Genomic DNA, 19,317 nt, shown 5'->3' with positions numbered 1-19,317 from the left:
CGGTAACCTCCGGGTACTCCGGTATATTCCCGATTTCGCTCAGAACCATTCCGATGTCCAAACATAGGCTTTCAATATATCGATCTTTATGTCTCGACCATTTCGAGACTCTTCGTCATGCCCGTGATCACATCCGGGACTCTGAACTACCTTCGGTACATCAAAACACATAAACTCATAATACCGATCGTCACCGAACGTTAAGCGTGTGGACCCTACGGGTTCGAGAACTATGTGGACATGACCGAGACTCATCTCCGGTCAATAACCAATAGCGGAACATGGATGCTCATATTGGTTCCTACATATTCTACGAAGATCTTTATCGGTCAAACCGCATAACAACACATGTTGTTCCCTTTGTCATCAGTATGTTACTTGCCCGAAATTCGATCGTCGGTATCACCATACCTAGTTCAATCTCGTTACCGGCAAGTCTCTTTACTCATTCCGTAATGCTACATCCCGTAACTAACTCATTAGTCACATTGCTTTCAAGGCTTATAGTGATGTGCATTACCGAGAGGGCCCAGAGATACCTCTCCGATACACGGAGTGACAAATCCTAATCTCGATCTATGCCAACTCAACAAACACCATCGGAGACACCTGTAGAGCATCTTTATGGTCACCCAGTTACATTCTGACGTTTGATAGCACACTAAGTGTTCCTCCGATATTTGGGAGTTGCATAATCTCATAGTCATAGGAACATGTATAAGTTATGGAGAAAGCAATAGCAGTAAAGTAAGCGATCATCGTGCTAAGCTAACGGATGGATCAAGTCAATCACATCATTCTCTAATGATGTGATCCCGTTCATCAAATGACAACTCTTTGTCCATGTCTAGGAAATTTAACCATCTTTGATCAACGAGCTGGTCAAGTAGAGGCATACTAGTGACACACTGTTTGTCTATATATTCACACATGTACTAAGTTTCCGGTTAATACAATTCTAGCATGAATAATAAACATTTATCATTATATAAGGAAATATAAATAACAACTTTATTATTGCCTCTAGGGCATATTTCCTTTAGTCTCCCACTTGCACTAGAGTCAATAATCTAGATTACATTGTAATGATTCTAACACCCATGGAGTCTTGGTGCTGATCATGTTTTGCTCGTGAGAGAGGCTTAGTCAATGGGTCTGCAACATTCAGATCCGTATGTATCTTGCAAATCTCTATGTCTCCCTCCTTGACTTGATCGCGGATGGAATTGAAGCGTCTCTTGATGTGCTTGGTTCTCTTGTGAAATCTGGATTCCTTTGCCAAGGCAATTGCACCAGTATTGTCACAAAAGATTTTCATTGGATCCGATGCACTAGGTATGACACCTAGATCGGATATGAACTCCTTCATCCAGACTCCTTCATTTGCTGCTTCTGAAGCAGCTATGTACTCCGCTTCACATGTAGATCCCGCCACGATGCTCTGCTTGGAACTGCACCAACTGATAGCTCCACCATTTAATAAAAATAAGTATCCGGTTAGTGACTTAGAGTCATCCGGATCAGTCTCAAAGCTTGCATCGACGTAACCGTTTACGACGAGCTCTTTGTCACCTCCATAAATGAGAAACATATCCTTAATCATTTTCAGGTATTTCAGGATGTTCTTGACCACTGCCCAGTGATCCACTCCTGGATTACTTTGATACCTCCCTTCTAAACTAATAGCAAGGCACACATCAGCTCTGGTACACAGCATTGCATATAAGATAGAACCTATGGCTGAAGCATAGGGAGTGCCTTTCATTTTCTCTCTATCTTCTGCAATGGTCGGGCATTGAGTCTGACTCAACTTAACACCTTGTAACATAGGCAAGAACCCTTTCTTTACTTGATCCATTTTGAACTTCTTCAAAACTTTATCAAGGTATGTGCTTTGTGAAAGTCCAATTAAGCGTCTTGATCTATCTCTATAGATCTTGATGCCCAATATATAAGCAGCTTCACCGAGGTCTTTCATTGAAAAATTCTTATTCAAGTATCCTTTTATGCTATTCAAAAATTCAGTATCATTTCTGATCAGCAATATGTCATCCACATATAATATCAGAAATGCTATAGAGCTCCCACTCACTTTCTTGTAAATACATGCTTCTCCAAAAGTCTGTATAAAACCATATGCTTTGATCACACTATCAAAGCGTATATTCCAACTACGAGAGGCTTGCTCCAGTCCATAAATGTATCGCTAGAGCTTGCACACTTTGTTAGCACCTTTTGGATCGACAAAACCTTATGGTTGCATCATATACAACTCTTCTTTAAGATATCCATTAAGGAATGCAGTTTTGACACCCATTTGCCAAATTTCATAATCATAAAATGCGGCAATTGCTAACATGATTCGGACGAACTTAAGCATCGCTACGGGTGAGAAGGTCTCATCGTAGTCAACTCCTTGAACTTGTCGAAAACCTTTTGCAACAAGTCGAGCTTTGTAACAGTAACATTACCATCAGCGTTTGTCTTCTTCTTGAATATCCATTTATTCTATATGGCCTGCCGATCATCGGGCAAGTCAACTAAAGTCCACACTTTGTTCTCATACATGGACCCTTCTCAGATTTCATGGCCTCAAGCCATTTTGCGGAATCTGGGCTCATCATCTCTTCCTCATAGTTCGTAGGTTCGTCATGGTCAAGTAACATGACCTCCAGAACAGGATTACCGTACCACTCTGGTGCGGATCTTACTTTGGTTGACCTATGAGGTTCGGTAGCAACTTGATCAGAAGTTTCATGATCATCATCATTAGCTTCCTCACTAATTGGTGTAGGAATCACTGGAACTGATTTCTGTGATGAACTACTTTCCAATAAGGGAGTAGGTACAATTACCTCGTCAAGTTCTACTTTCCTCCCACTCACTTCTTTCGAGAGAAAATCCTTCTCTATAAAGGATCCATTCTTAGCAACGAATATCTTGCCTTCGGATCTGTGATAGAAGGTGTACCCAACAGTCTCTTTTGGGTATCCTATGAAGACACATTTCTCTGATTTGGGTTCGAGCTTATAAGGTTGAAGCTTTTTCACATAAGCATCGCAGCCCCAAACTTTAAGAAACGACAACTTGGGTTTCTTGCCAAACCATAGTTCATAAGGTGTCATCTCAACGGATTTTGATGGTGCCCTATTTAACGTGAATGCAGTTGTCTCTAAAGCATAACCCCAAAACAATGGCGGCAAATCAGTGAGAGACATCATAGATCGCACCATATCTAATAAAGTGCGGTTATGACGTTCGGACACACCATTACGCTGTGGTGTTCCAGGTGGCGTGAGTTGCGAAACTATTCCGCATTGTTTCAAATGAAGACCAAACTCATAACTCAAATATTCAGCTCCACGATTAGATCGTAGAAACTTAATTTTCTTGTTACGATGATTTTCCACTTCACTCTGAAATTCTTTGAACTTTTCAAATGTTTCAGACTTATGTTTCATTAAGTAGATATACCCATATCTACTCAAATCATCTCTGAAGGTAAGAAAATAATGATACCCGCTGCGAGCATCAACACTCATCGGACCACAAACATCTGTATGTATTATTTCTAACAAGTCTGTTGCTCGCTCCATTGTTCTCGAGAACGGAGTTTTAGTCATCTTGCCCATGAGGCATGGTTCGCAAGCATCAAGTGATTCATAATCAAGTGATTCCAAAAGCCTATCAGCATGGAGTTTCTTCATGTGCTTTACACCAATATGACCTAAATGGTAGTGCCACAAATAAGTTGCACTATCATTATTAAACTTATATCTTTTGGCTTCAATACTATGAATATGTGTATCACTACTATCAAGATTTAGTAAAAACAGGCCACTCATCAAGGGTGCATGACCATAAAAGATATTATTCATATAAATAGAACAACCATTATTATCTGACTTAAATGAATAATCGTCTCACATCAAACAAGATCTAGATATAATGTTCATGCTCAACCCTGGCACCAAATAACAATTATTTAGGTCTAATACTAATCCCGTAGGTAGATGTAGAGGTAGCGTGCCAATGGCGATCACATTGACTTTGGAACCATTTCCCACGCGCATCGTCACCTCGTCCTTAGCCAATCTTCGCTTAATCCGTAGCCCCTGTTTCGAGTTGCAAATGTTAGCAACTAAACCAGTATCAAATACCCAGCCGCTACTGCGAGCATTGATACGTCTCCAACGTATCTATAATTTTTGATTGCTCCATGCTATATTATCTACTATTTTGGACTATATTGGGCTTTATTTTCCACTTATATATTATCTTTGGGACTAACCTATTAACCGGAGGCCCAGCCCACAATTGCTGTTTTTTTGCCTATTTCAGTGTTTCGAAGAAACAGAATATCAAACGGAGTCCAAACGGAATAAAATCTTCGGGAACGTGATTTTCTCACCGAACGTGATCCAGGAGACTTGGACCCTGCTCCAAGGAACAAAAGAGGCGGTCACGAGGGTGGGGGCGCCCCCCTAGGGCACGCCCCCTGCCTTGTGGGCCCCTCGTTGCTCCTCCGACGTACTTCTTCCTCCTATATATACACACGTACCCCCAAACGATCAGACGAGGAGCCAAAAACCTAATTCCACCGCCGCAACTTTCTGTATCCACGAGATCCCATCTTGGGGCCTGTTCTGGAGCTCCGCCGGAAGAGGGTCATCATCACGGAGGGCTTCTACATCATCCTAGCCTCTCCGATGAAGTGTGAGTAGTTTACCTCAGACCTTCGGGTCCATGGTTAGTAGCTAGATGGCTTCTTCTCTGTCTTTGAATCTCAGTACAAAGTTCTCCCCCTCTCTTGTGGAGATCTATTCGATGTAATCTTCTTTTTGCGGTGTGTTTGTTGAGACCGATGAATTGTGGGTTTATGATAAAGTCTATCTATGAATAATATTTGAATCTTCTCTGAATTCTTTTATGTATGATTGGTTATCTTTGCAAGTCTCTTCGAATTATCCGTTTGGTTAGGCCAACTAGATTGGTAGTTCTTGCCATGGGAGAAGTGCTTAGCTTTGGGTTTGATCTTGCGGTATCCTTACCTAGTGACAGAAGGGGCAGCAAGGCACATATTGTATCATTGCCATCGAGGATAACAAGATGGGGTTTATTTCATATTGCATGAATTTATGTCTCTACATCATGTCATCTTGCTTAAGGCGTTACTCTGTTTTTAACTTAATACTCTAGATGCATGCTGGATAGCGGTCGATGACTGGAGTAATAGTAGTAGATGCAGAATCGTTTCGATCTACTTGTCACGGACATGATGCCCATATACATGATCATGCCTAGATATTCTCATAACTATGCTCAATTCTGTCAATTGCTCAACAGTAATTTGTTCACCCACCGTAGAATACTTATGCTCTTGAGAGAAGCCACTAGTGAAACCTATGGCCCCGGGTCTATTCTCATCATATCAATCTCCATCACTTTAATCTTGCTTTGCTTTTTTTACTTTGCTTTTACTTTTTACTTTGCATCTTTATACAAAAAATACCAAAAATATTATATCTATTAGATCTCACTCTCGTAAGTGACCCTGAAGGGATTGACAACCCCTAATCGTGTTGGTTGCGAGTAGCAATCGCTTTGTGCAGGTACGAGGGACTTGAGCGTGGGCTCCTACTGGATTGATACCTTGGTTCTCAAAAACTGAGGGAAATACTTACGCTACTTTGCTGCATCATCCCTTCCTCTTCGGGGAAAACCAATGCAAGCTCAAGACGTAGCAAGAAGGATTTCTGGCGCCATTGCCGGGGAGTCTACACAAAAAGTCAACATACCAAGTACCCATCACAATCCCTATCTCTTGCATTACATTATTTGCAATTTGCCTCTCATTTTCCTCTCCCCCCAATTCACCCTTGCCGTTTTATTCGCCCTCTCTCTCTATCCTCCCTCTCTATTTGCCTCTTTTTGCCCGTTTGTCTTTTGTTTGCTCGTGTGTTAGATTGCTTGCTTGTCGCGATGGCTCAAGATACTACTAAATTGTGTGACTTCACCAATACCAATAATAATGATTTCCTTAGCACTCCGATTGCTCCTCATACCGATGATGAATCTTTTGAAATTAATACTACTTTGTTGAATCTTGTTATGAAAGATCAATTCGCCGACCTTCCTAGTGAAGATGCCGCTACTCATCTGAATAGCTTCTTTGATTTATGTGATATGCAAAAGAAAAAAGATGTCAATAATGATGTCGTTAAATTAAAGCTATTTCCTTTTTCGCTTAGAGATCGCGCTAAAGCTTGGTTTTCGTCTTTGCCTAAGAATAGTATTGATTCATGGAACAAATGCAAAGATGCTTTTATCTCTAAGTATTTCCCTCCCGCTAAGATCATCTCTCTTAGAAATGATATTATGAACTTTAAACAAATTGATCATGAACATGTTGCACAAGCTTGGGAGAGAATGAAATTAATGATACGTAATTGCCCTACTCATGGTTTGAATTTGTGGATGATCATACAATTTTTTTATGCCAGATTGAAATTTGCTTCTAGAAATCTTTTAGATTCGGCCGCGGGAGGCACTTTTATGGAAATCACTTTAGGAGATGCTACTAAACTCCTAGATAATATTATGGTTAATTATTCTCAATGGCATACTGAAAGATCTTCTAATAAAAAAGTGCATGCGATAGAAGAAATTAATGTGTTGAGTGGAAAGATGGATGAACTTATGAAATTATTCGCTACTAAGAGTGTTTGTTCTGATCCTAATGATATGCCTTTGTCTACTTTGATTGAGAATAACAATGAATCTATGGATGTGAATTTTGTTGGTAGGAATAATTTTGGTAACAACGCTTATAGAGGGAATTTTAATCCTAGGCCATATCCTAGTAATCCTTCTAATAATTATGGTAATTCCTACAACAACTCTTATGTAAATTATAATAATATGCCCTCTGAATTTGAGAATAGTGTTAAAGAGTTTATGAATTCACAAAAGAATTTTAATGCTTTGCTTGAGGAGAAATTGCTTAAAGTTGATGATTTGGCTAGAAACGTTGATAAAATTTCTCTTGAGGTTGATTCTTTAAAGCTTAGATCTATTCCTCCTAAACATGATATCAATGAGTCTCTCAAAGCCATGATAATTTCCATTGATGAGTGCAAGGAAAGAACTGCTAGGATGCGTGCTTCCAAAGATGCCTTTATTAAAGCGTGTTCCTCCAATTCCTATGAAAATCAAGATGAAGATCTAAAAGTTATTGATGTGTCCCCTATTAAATCTTTATTTTGCAATATTAATCTTGATGAAACTGAATATGATCTTCCTTTACCTAGAAGGCATTCTAAAAATTCGGAGTATTTAGATCTTAATGATGAAATTGATGAAAGTGGGATTGAAAGAAATAAAAATCTAGATGTTGCTAAACCCACTATATTGGATTTCAAGGAATTTAATTATGAAAGTTGCTCTTTAATTGATTGTATTTCCTTGTTGCAATCCGTGCTAAATTCTCCACATGCTTATAGTCAAAATAAAGCCTTCACCGAACATATTGTTGATGCCTTGATGCAATCTTATAAAGAAAAACTTGAGTTGAAAGTTTCTATCCCTAGAAAACTCTATGATGAGTGGGAACCAACTATTAAAATTAAAATTAAAGATCATGAGTTTTATGCTTTGTGTGATTTAGGTTCTAGTGTCTCTACTATTCCTAAGACATTGTGTGAGCTGCTAGATTTCCGTAATTTTGATGATTGCTCTCTAAACATGCATCTTGCAGATTCCACTATTAAGAAACCTATGGGAAGGATTAATGATGTTCTTATTGTTGCAAATAGGAATTATGTTCCCATATATTTCATTGTTCTTGATATAGATTGCAATCCTTCTTGCCCTATTATTCTTGGTAGACCTTTCCTTAGAACGGTTGGTGCGATTATTGATATGAAGGAAGGGAATATTAGATTTCAATTTCCATTAAAAAGGGCATGGAACACTTTCTTAGAAAGAAAAGAAAATTTCCATATGAAACTATCATGAGAGCCACTTATGGATTGCCTACCAAAGATGGCAATACCTAGATCTATCCTCGCTTTTATGCCTAGCTAGGGGCGTTAAACGACAACGCTTGTTGGGAGGCAACCCAATTTTATTTTTATTCCTTGCTTTTTGCTCCTGCTTAGTAATAAATAAATTATTTAGCCTCTGTTTTGGTTGTGTTTTTTGTGTTTAATTAGTGTTTGTGCCAAGTAGAACCGTTGTGAAGACTTGGGGAAAGTCTTGTTGAACTTGCTGTAAAAAACAGAAACTTTAGCGCTCACGAGAATTGCTGTCATTTTTATTTGAAGAGTGATATTTAGTTAATTCTTTCTGAATATGATTAATAGATAAATTACTCACGTCCAGAAATTTATTTTAGAATTTTTAGGGTTCCATATCTTGCACTAGCTACAGATTACTACAGACTGTTCTGTTTTTGACAGATTGTGTTTTTCGTGTGTTGTTTGCTTATTTTGATGAATCTATGGCTAGTAAAATAGTTTATAATCCATAGAGAAGTTGGAATACAGTAGGTTTAACACCAATATAAATAAATAATGAGTTCATTACAGTACCTTGAAGTGGTCTTTTGTTTTCTTTCGCTAACGGAGCTCACAAGTTTTCTATTTTGAGTTTTGTGTTGTGAAGTTTTCAAGTTTTGGGTGAATTCTTTTGATGGATCATGGAACAAGGAGTGAAAAGAGCCTAAGCTTGGGGATGCCCATGGCACCCCCAAGATAATCCAAGGACACCGAAAAGTCAAAGCTTGGGGATGCCCCGGAAGGCATCCCCTCTTTCGTCAACTTCCATCGGTAATTTACTTGGAGCTATATTTTTATTCAACAACATGATATGTGTTTTGCTTGGAGCGTCTTGTATTGTTTGTGTCTTTGTGTCTTAGTATGCCACAATCATCCTTGCTGAACACACCTTTTGAGAGAGCCATACATGAATTAAAAATTTGATAGAATACTCTATGTGCTTCACTTATATCTTTTGAGCGTAGTAGTTTTGCCCTATGTGCTTCACTTATATCTTTTGAGCTAGATAAATTTGCTCTATGTGCTTCACTTATATCTTTTGAGCGTTATAATTTTGCTCTATGTGCTTCACTTAGATCTTTTAGAGCACGGTGGTGGATTTGTTTTAAAGAAACTATTGATCTCTCATGCTTCACTTCAATTATTTTGAGAGTCTCTTAATAGCATGGTAATTTGCTTAATAATAATATGCTTGGTATTCAAGATTTGTGAAACTTTCTTTTGAGTGTGTTGAATACTAAGAAAAGGTTGAAGCATGATAATTGTTTTGAGATATGGGGGTGATAATATTAAAGTCATGCTAGTTGAGTAGTTGTGAATTTAAAGAATACTTGTGTTAGAGTTTGTGATTCTCGTAGCATGCACGTATGGTGAACCGTTATGTGATGAAGTCGGAGCATGCTTTATTTATTGATTGTCTTCCTTATGAGTGGCGGTCGGGGACGAGCGATGGTCTTTTCCTACCAATCTATCCCCCTAGGAGCATGCGCGTAATACTTTGCTTTGATAACTTGTAGATTTTTGCAATAAGTATTTGAGTTCTTTATGACTAATGTTGAGTCCATGGATTATACGCACTCTCACCCTTCCACCTTTGCTAGCCTCTCTAATACCGCACACCTTTCGCCGGTATCATACACCTACCATATACCTTCCTCAAAACAGCCACCATACCTACCTATTATGGCATTTCCATAGCCATTCCGTGATATTATTGCCATGCAACTTTCCACCATTCCATTCATGACACATTCATCATTGTCATATTGCATATCCCGGTACACCGCCGGATGCATTCACATAGAGTCATATTTTGTTCTAAGTATCGAGTTGTAATTGTTGAGTTATAAGAAAAATAAAAGTGTGATGATCATCATTATTAGAGCATTGTCCCAGTGAGGAAAGAATGATGGAGACTATGATTCCCCCATAAGTCGGGTTGAGACTCCAGACGAAAAAAAGAGAGGCCAAAGAAGCCCAAATAAAAAGAGGCCATAAAAAATAGAAAAGGCCCAAACAAAAAAAATAAAAATAAAAAATGAGAGAAAAAGAGAGAAGGGACAATGTTACTATCCTTTTACCACACTTGTGCTTCAAAGTAGCACCATGATCTTCATAGTAGAGAGTCTCTCATGTTATCACTTTCATATACTAGTGAGAATTTTACATTATAGAACTTGGCTTGTATATTCCAATGATGGGATTCCTCAAAAATTGCCCTAGGTCTTCATGAGCAAGCAAGTTGGATGCACGCCCACTTAGTTTCTTTTTGAGCTTTCATATACTTATAGCTCCAGTGCATCCGTTGCATGGCAATCCCTACTCACTCACATTGATATCTATTGATGGGCATCTCCATAGCCCATTGATACGCCTAGTTGATGTGAGACCATCTTCTCCTTTTTGTCTTCTCCACAACCACCATTCTATTCCACCTATAGTGCTATATCCATGGCTCACGCTCATGTATTGCGTGAAGATTGAAAAAGTTTTGAAAAAGTTAGAGTATGAAACAATTGCTTGGCTTGTCATCGGGGTTGTGCATGATTTAAATACTTTGTGTGGTGAAGATGGAGCATAGCCAGGCTATATGATTTTGCAGGGATAACTTTCTTTGGCCATGTTATTTTGAGAAGACATAATTGCTTTGTTAGTATGCTTGAAGTGTTATTATTTTTATGTCAATATAAACTTTTGTCTTGAATCTTTCTAATCGGAATATTCATACCACAATTAAGAAGATTTGCATTGAAATTATGCCAAGTAGCACTCCGCATCAAAAATTCTCTTTTTATCATTTACCTACTCGAGGACAAGTAGGAATTAAGCTTGGGGATGCCTGATACGTCTCCAACGTATCTATAATTTTTGATTGCTCCATGCTATATTATCTACTGTTTTGGACTATATTGGGCTTTATTTTCCACTTTTATATTATTTTTGGGACTAACCTATTAATTGGAGGCCCACCCTAGAATTGCTGTTTTTTTACCTATTTCAGTGTTTCGAAGAAATGGAATATCAAACGGAATCCAAACGGAATAAAATCTTCATGAACGTGATTTTCTCACCGAACGTGATCCGGGAGACTTGGACCCTGCTCCAAGGAACAAAAGAGGCGGCCACGAGGGTGGGGGGTGCGCCCCCCCTAGGGCGCGCCCCCTGCCTCGTGGGCCCCTCGTTGCTCCTCCGGCGTACTTCTTCCTCCTATATATACACACATACCCCCAAACGATCAGACGAGGAGCCAAAACCCTAATTCCACCGCCGCAAATTTTTGTATCCACGAGATCCCATCTTGGGGCCTGTTCCGGAGCTCCGCCGGAAGAGGGCCGTCATCGCGGAGGGCTTCTACATCATCCTAACCTCTCCGATGAAGTGTGAGTAGTTTACCTCAGACCTTCGGGTCCATAGTTAGTAGCTAGATGGCTTCTTCTCTCTCTTTGAATCTCAATACAAAGTTCTCCCCCTCTCTTGTGGAGATCTATTCGATGTAATCTTCTTTTTGCGGTGTGTTTGTTGAGACCGATGAATTGTGGGTTTATGATCAAGTCTATCTATGCATAATATTTGAATCTTCTCTGAATTCTTTTATGTATGATTTGTTATCTTTGCAAGCCTCTTCGAATTATCCATTTGGTTTGGCCAACTAGATTGGTAGTTCTTTCCATGGGAGAAGTGCCTAGCTTTGGGTTCGATCTTGCAGTGTCCTTACCTAGTGACAGAAGGGGCAGCAAGGCACGTATTGTATCATTGCCATCGAGGATAACAAGATGGGGTTTATTTCATATTGCATGAATTTATCTCTCTACATCATGTCACCTTGCTTAAGGCGTTACTCTGTTTTTAACTTAATACTCTAGATGCATGCTGGATAGCGGTCGATGAGTGGAGTAATAGTAGTAGATGCAGAATCGTTTCAATCTACTTGTCACGGACGTGATGCTTATATACATGATCATGCCTAGATATTCTCATAACTATGCTCAATTCTGTCAATTGCTCAACAGTATTTTGTTCACCCACCGTAGAATACTTATGCTCTTGAGAGAAGCCACTAGTGAAACCTATGGCCCCCAGGTCTATTATCATCATATCAATCTCCATCACTTTAATCTTGCTTTGATTTTTTTACTTTGCCTTTACTTTTTACTTTGCATCTTTATACCAAAAATACTAAAAATATTATTTCTATCAGATCTCACTCTCGTAAGTGACCCTGAAGGGATTGACAACCCCTAATCGCGTTGGTTGCGAGTAGCTATCGCTTTGTGCAGGTACGAGGGACTTGAGCGTGGGCTCCTACTGGATTGATACCTTGGTTCTCAAAAACTGAGGGAAATACTTATGCTACTCTGCTGCATCATCCCTTCCTCTTCGGGGAAAACCAACGCAAGCTCAAGACATAGCAAGCATTAGTAAGGTACACATCAATAACATGTTTATCAAATATACCTTTCACTTTGCCATGCTTCTTCTCCGCCAAATACTTGGGGCAGTTCCGCTTCCAGTGACCAGTTCCTTTGCAGTAGAAGCACTCAATCTTAGGCTTAGGTCCAGACTTGGGCTTCTTCACTTGAGCAGCAACTTGCTTGCCGTTCTTGAAGTTCCCCTTCTTTCCTTTATCCCTTTTCTTGAAACTGATGGTCTTGTTGACCATCAACACTTGATGCTCTTTTTTGATTTCTACCTCCACAGCCTTTAGCATTGAGAAGTGCTCTATCATCAGGAAGATTAACTCCCAGCTGAGTCAAGTGGTTGTGGTACCCAGACATTCTGAGTATATGTTCACTGACAGAACTATTCTCCTCCATTTTGCAGCTATAGAACTTATTGGAGACTTCATATCTCTCAATTCAGGCATTTGCTTGAAATATTAATTTCAACTCATGGAACATCTCATATGCTCCATGACGTTCAAAACATCGTTGAAGTCTCGGTTAAGCCGTAAAGCATGGCACACTGAACTATCGAGTAGTCATCAGCTTTGCTCTACCAGGTGTTCATAACATCTGGCGTTGCTCCTGCAGCAGGTTTGTCACCTAGCGGTGCTTCCAGGACATAATTCTTCTGTGCAATAATGAGGATAATCCCCAAGTTACGGACCTAGTCCATGTAGTTTCTACCATCATCTTTCAACTTAGCTTTCTCTAGGAATGAATTAAAATTCAACGGAACAACAACATGGGCCATCTATCTACAACAACATAGACATGCAAAATACTATCAGGTACTAAGTTCATGATAAATTAAAGTTCAATTAGTCAAATTACTTAAGAAATCCCACTTAGATAGACATCCCTCTAATCATCTAAGTGATCACGTGATCCATATCAACTAAACCATGTCCGATCATCACGTGAGATGCAGTAGTTTTCAATGGTGAACATCACTATGTTGATCATATCTACTATATGATTTACGCTCGACCTTTCGATCTTAGTGTTCCGAGGCCATATCTGCATATGCTAGACTCGTCAAGTCTAACCCGAGTATTCTGCATGTGCAAAACTGGCTTGCACCCGTTGTATGTGAACGTACAAGTTATCACACCCAATCATCACATGGTGTCTCGGCACGACGAACTATAGCAATGGTGCATACTCAGGGAGAACACTTATACCTTGAGATTTAGTGAGAGGTCATCTTATAATGCTACCGTCGAACTAAGCAAAATAAGATGCATAAAGGATAAACATCACATGCAATCAATATAAGTGATATGATATGGCCATCATCATCTTGTGCCTTTGATCTCCATCTCCAAAGCACTGTCATGATCACCACCGTCGCCGGCTTGACACCTTGATCTCCATCGAAGCATCGTTGTCATCTCGCCAACTATTGCTTCTACAACTAACGCTACGGCTTAGTGATAAAGTAAAGCAATTACATGGCGATTGCATTTCATACAATAAAGCGACAACCATATGGCTCCTGTCAGTTGCCGATAACTCTGTTACAAAACATGATCATCTCATACAATAAAATTTAGCATCATGTCTTGACCATATGACATCACAACATGCCCTGCAAAAACAAGTTAGACGTCCTCTACTTTATTGTTGCAAGTTTTACGTGGCTGCTATGGGCTGAGCAAGAACCGTTCTTACCTACGCATCAAAAACCACAACGCGGTATAGTGATTACCTTTTTATCCCTGTTCATTGAATCCAATTCAACTAAAACTGGAGAAACAGACACCCACTAGCCACCTGTGTGTGAAGCACGTCGGTAGAACCAGTCTCGTGTAAGCGTATGCGTAATGTCGGTCTGGGCAGCTTCATCCAACAATACCGCTGAATCAAGAATCAACTAGTGACGGCAAGCAATATGTATATACCCATGCCCACAACTCCTTTGTGTTCTACTCGTGCATACATGATACGTCTCTGTCGTATCTACTTTTCCAAACACTTTTGCCCTTGTTTTGGACTCTAACTTGCAAGATTTGAATGGAAGTAACCCGGACTGATGTTGTTTTCAGCAGAATTGCCATGGTGTTATTTTTGTGCAGAAATAAAAGTCCTCGGAATAACCTGAAAATCAATGGAGATTATTTTTGGAATATATAAAAAATACTGGAAGAAGAATCCACGTCAGGGGGCCCACATCCTGTCCACGAGGTGGGATGCGCGCCTCCCCCCTGGGCGCGCCCCTGCCTCGTGGGCCTCCTGATGCTCCACCGACCTCAACTCCAACTCCATATATTAGTGTTCGGGGAAAAATCAGGGACAAGGATTCATCAATTTTTACGATACGTAGCTGCCGCCAAGCCCTAAACTCTCTTGGGAGGGCTGATCTGGAGTCCGTTCGGGGCTCCGAAGAGGGGAATCCATCGCCATCGTCATCATCAACCTTCCTCCATCACCAATTTCATGATGCTCACCGCCGTGTGTGAGTAATTCCAACGTAGGCTTGCTGGACGGTGATGGGTTGGATGAGACTCATCATGTAATTGAGTTAGTTTTGTTAGGGTTTGATCCCTAGTATCGACTATGTTCTGAGATTGATGCTGCTATGACTTTGCTATGCTTAATGCTTGTCACTAGGGCTCGAGTGCCATGATTTCAGATATGAACATATTATGTTTTCATGAATATATGTGAGTTATTGATCCTATCTTGCAAGTCTATAGTCACCTATTATGTGTTATGACCCATTAACCCCGAAGTGACAATAATCGGGACTACTACCGGTGATGACCGTAGTTTGAGGAGTTCATGTGTTCACTATGTGTTAATGCTTTGGTCCGGTACTCTATTAAAAGGAGGCCTTAATATCCCTTAGTTTCCAATAGGACCCCACTGCCACGGGAGGTAGGATAAAAGATGTCATGCAAGTTCTTTTCCATAAGCACACATGACTATATTCGGAATACATGCCTACATTACATTGATGAACTGGAGCTAGTTCCGTGTCACCCTATGTTATAACTGTTGCATGATCGATTGCATCCGACATAATTCTCCATCACCGATCCAATGCCTACGAGCTTTTCATGTATTGTTCTTCGCTTATTTACTTTTCCGTTGCTACTGTCACAATCATTATAAAACCAAAAATATTACTTTTGCTACCGTTACCACTACTATCATATTACTTTGCTACTGAATACCTTGCTGCAGATATTAAGTTTCCAGGTGTGGTTGGATTGGCAACTCAGCTGCTAATACTTGAGAATATTCTTTGGCTCCCCTTGTGTCGAATCAATAAAGTTGGGTTGAATACTCTACCCTCAAAAACTGTTGCGATCCCCTATACTTGTGAGTTATCAAGACTATTTTCTGGCGCCATTGCCGGGGAGCATAGCTCTATTCTTTGAGTCACTTGGGATTTATATCTGCTTATCAGTATGAAGAACTTGAAAGATCAAAGAAACCAAGATTTTTCCCTCAACTACGAGGGGAGGTAAGGAACTGCCATCTAGCTCTGCACTTGTGACGCCCCGAGTCCGATACGCCAGGTGTCTTCCAGTTATTCGCTGTTTGTTGCTGTGTTATTCGCTTGCGTGTTGCATCTTGGCATGTCATCATGTGCATTGCATCATCATGTTTTCAAAACTTGCGTCCGTCCCGGCCTCCCCGTTCTTTCCGTTGTCTGTTCTGAGCCCAGACACACTTCCACGCGCCCATGGCATGTCCGAAATAGTATTTTATAAGTGGCCGGAAAATGTTCTCGGAATGGGTTGAAAGTTGGCATGCGGTGTTGTTATAGTGTAGATAGGTAGCCTGCCAAGTTTTATCGCATTCGGAGTCCGTTTGACGCCCCAACGGATAACTATAGCGGCAGTATAGCCGGTATATCGTCGGACGTTTCCGGTCTCCAGAAACGGTTGCCGGGTTGCTTTCCTCCTCTCTCTTCTGAGTCCAACTGCACACTTGACCTTGTCTGTATAACCCTCTCTGCACAGTGCATCGACCCCCTCGCCCGTCCGAAAGTTGTCCCGGACCTGACCTGGGCAGTTGTCACCGTTGGACTCAGATAATCCCCTAACATCTATAATACATCTCCATTTTTCTTTTTGGACTTCCTACCTATTTGTTTTTCGACCGTCCGATTACGATCGGAGGGACGAGGTAGCCCCTACCCAAAAATCCTATTACTATTTATAGTCCAACCCTAGACCAATCCCTAAAACCTAGGCTTCTTGTCCCATCGCGCCGCCACCCACTCAATCCCCATCGGGATCACCAGCAACCAACCAGTGCGCTCCACCAATCCAAGCCCCCGATCCAATCCACCATCCAACCATCTCCCTCGATTTGCGCCACCGCCCAACCACAGCCGCCCCTGCTCCTCCTCAGTTTCCCTCGCCTGCAACCACCTCTCAGCGCCTCCAGGAACACATCGTGCTCCTTCTCGCCTGCCCGAGCGCCCGAGGTTGCGTGAGCCTCCGCTCGTTCATGCCGTGCGTCGCCGCTCACTCTTCTGTGCAGCCTCGAAACTCTCCACACCCCGCGTTCGTCCTCATGACCAGCTGCGCCGCCGGAGATCCCCTTTAGTCTGTTGCCCTCGGAGACGCCACGACCGTGCCAGAGCTTTGTCTCGTTCCAGGCCATCCTCGCCAGCCTCTAGTTCGGCTCGCCCGCGCTGGGGTTTCCCAGCCGTCGCCTGCCTCGTCGTCATCGCGCCAAGACCGATGCCCCTCTGCTCGGCTCAACTCGTCGCCGACCTTCCCTGCCTCGGCCAAGTGGGGATTCAGCGCCTCGACGCCCGGATCCAGCCGTCTCCGCATCGCCAGCGCGCCCGATGCCTCCTCCTTGCGTGCCCGTCGCCCTCGCCTTCTCTCTTCTTCTCCTTTCCGTTCTGCTTCTCTGAATATATATCTATCTCGCTCTCTGTCCTTGCCTCGAACAAGAACCAGCCGGTGCCACCATCTTCAGAGATGGGCTCCCGCCGGCCAGGTCCGACGCAGTCCCCATGTCCTCGGCCTCCTTCCTGCCTCCGGGGCGCCGCGCCGCCCCACAAGAGATCACCTCTGCCACCCTTGCCCGTTCCCGACCGGTGTCACCCTGAACCTGTGGCTGTCGTTTTTCTTCAGAAACGAGCAGGTCGCTCGTCCCGTGGCCGCTTGCGTTGACCGAGCCACTTCAGCACCAGGCCGCAACCGCAGCATGCATCAGGCTCGGCGGCCTCCCCTCCAACCCATGGGCCAAGCCCATGGTGAGACCCACTTCAGCCCCTGTACTCTGTCGGGCCAGAAGTTTTGGCCTGTTACGAATTTCCTTTTATCCACGGGATTTCAGTTTTACACTAAATCCCCTCTAGATCATGCATTTAATAAATCACAACATATGCATCACTTGTAAAACCTCTATATATGAAAGTTGCTTAGAATTTTGTGTAGTTTCGTAATATGCCACTTTCAATCATGTTTAAAATGTCTAAAATGTTGTTTGTGTGTATTTTGCTTAATGCCATGTTAAAATGATTTATTTCATAACTAAATAACTGTAGCTCCAAATTTAATAAACTTTATATGTAAATGGGGTAGAAAAATGCCTAGTTTAACATGGTGGCATTACTTTGCATGTTTAACAAATCTAAAATATGGTTTAGGGCAGAACAGTACCAAATCCATAAATATGCATATGACGATTTTCCGGACTTGTTGCTTGTTGTTCTGGCCTCATTTAAACTTGCCTCGATAGGTAGTTTTATTATGCTTCACCTCTTGCCATGTTTAACAACATTTAATATTGTTGTGTACCTAAACGAGATCGAACTAAATAAGTCATGTGGTGTTCCGTCAATATACAACTCATTGCATATTGAGCTCCACTTAACTTGTAGTTTTGCTTGTGCATTTTGCCATGCCATGCCTCATTAAACCGACATGCATCATACTTGGTTGTGCATCATGCCATGATTTTGTGATGGTTGTTTACTATGTTGTTTGCTTCTTTCCGGGTGCTTCTCTCATTAGCTTCGGTTCTGTTCCGGAGTTGTGAGGATTCGTTTGACTACGTCCGTTTGTCTTCTTCATGGACTCGTTCTTCTTCCTTGCGGGTTTTCAGGCAAGATGACCATACCCTCGAAATCACTTCTATCTTTGCTTGCCAGTTGTTCGCTCTATTGCTATGCCGCGCTACCTACCACTTGCTATATCATGCCTCCCATATTGCCATGCCAAGCCTCTAACCCACCTTTCCTAGCAAACCGTTGTTTGGCTATGTTACCGCTTTTGCTCAGCCCCTCTTATGGCGTTGCTAGTTGTAGGTGAAGATGAAGTTTGTTCCATGTTTGGAACATGGATATGTTGGGATATCACAATATCTCTTATTTATATTAATGCATCTATATACTTGGTAAAGGGTGGAAGGCTCAGCCTCATGCCTAGTGTTTTGTTCCACTCTTGCCGCCATAGTTTCTGTCATACCGGTGTTATGTTCCTTGATTTTGCGTTCCTTATGCGGTTGGGTGTTATTGAAACCCCTTGACAGTTTGCTTTGAATAAAACTCCTCCAGCAAGGCCCAACCTTGGTTTTACATTTGCCTCACCTAGCCTTTTTCCCTTGGGTTTCCGGAGCCCAAGGGTCATCTTTATTTTAACCCCTCCGGGCCAGTGCTTGTCTAAGTGTTGGTCCGAACCTGTCAGCCGCCGGTGGCCCCCAGGGACAACTCTGGGTTGGCCTACCGGAATCTTGGACAATCCGGTGTTGCCCTAAGAACGAGATATGTGCAGCTCCTATCAGGATGTCGGCGCATCGGGTGGTCTTGTTGGTCTTGTTTTACCATTGTCGAAATGTCTTGTAAC

Source organism: Triticum dicoccoides, chromosome 2A, assembly GCF_002162155.2.
Source record: "Triticum dicoccoides isolate Atlit2015 ecotype Zavitan chromosome 2A, WEW_v2.0, whole genome shotgun sequence".
Classification (NCBI taxonomy): domain Eukaryota; kingdom Viridiplantae; phylum Streptophyta; class Magnoliopsida; order Poales; family Poaceae; genus Triticum; species Triticum dicoccoides.
Note: the sequence above shows the minus strand (reverse complement) of the source record.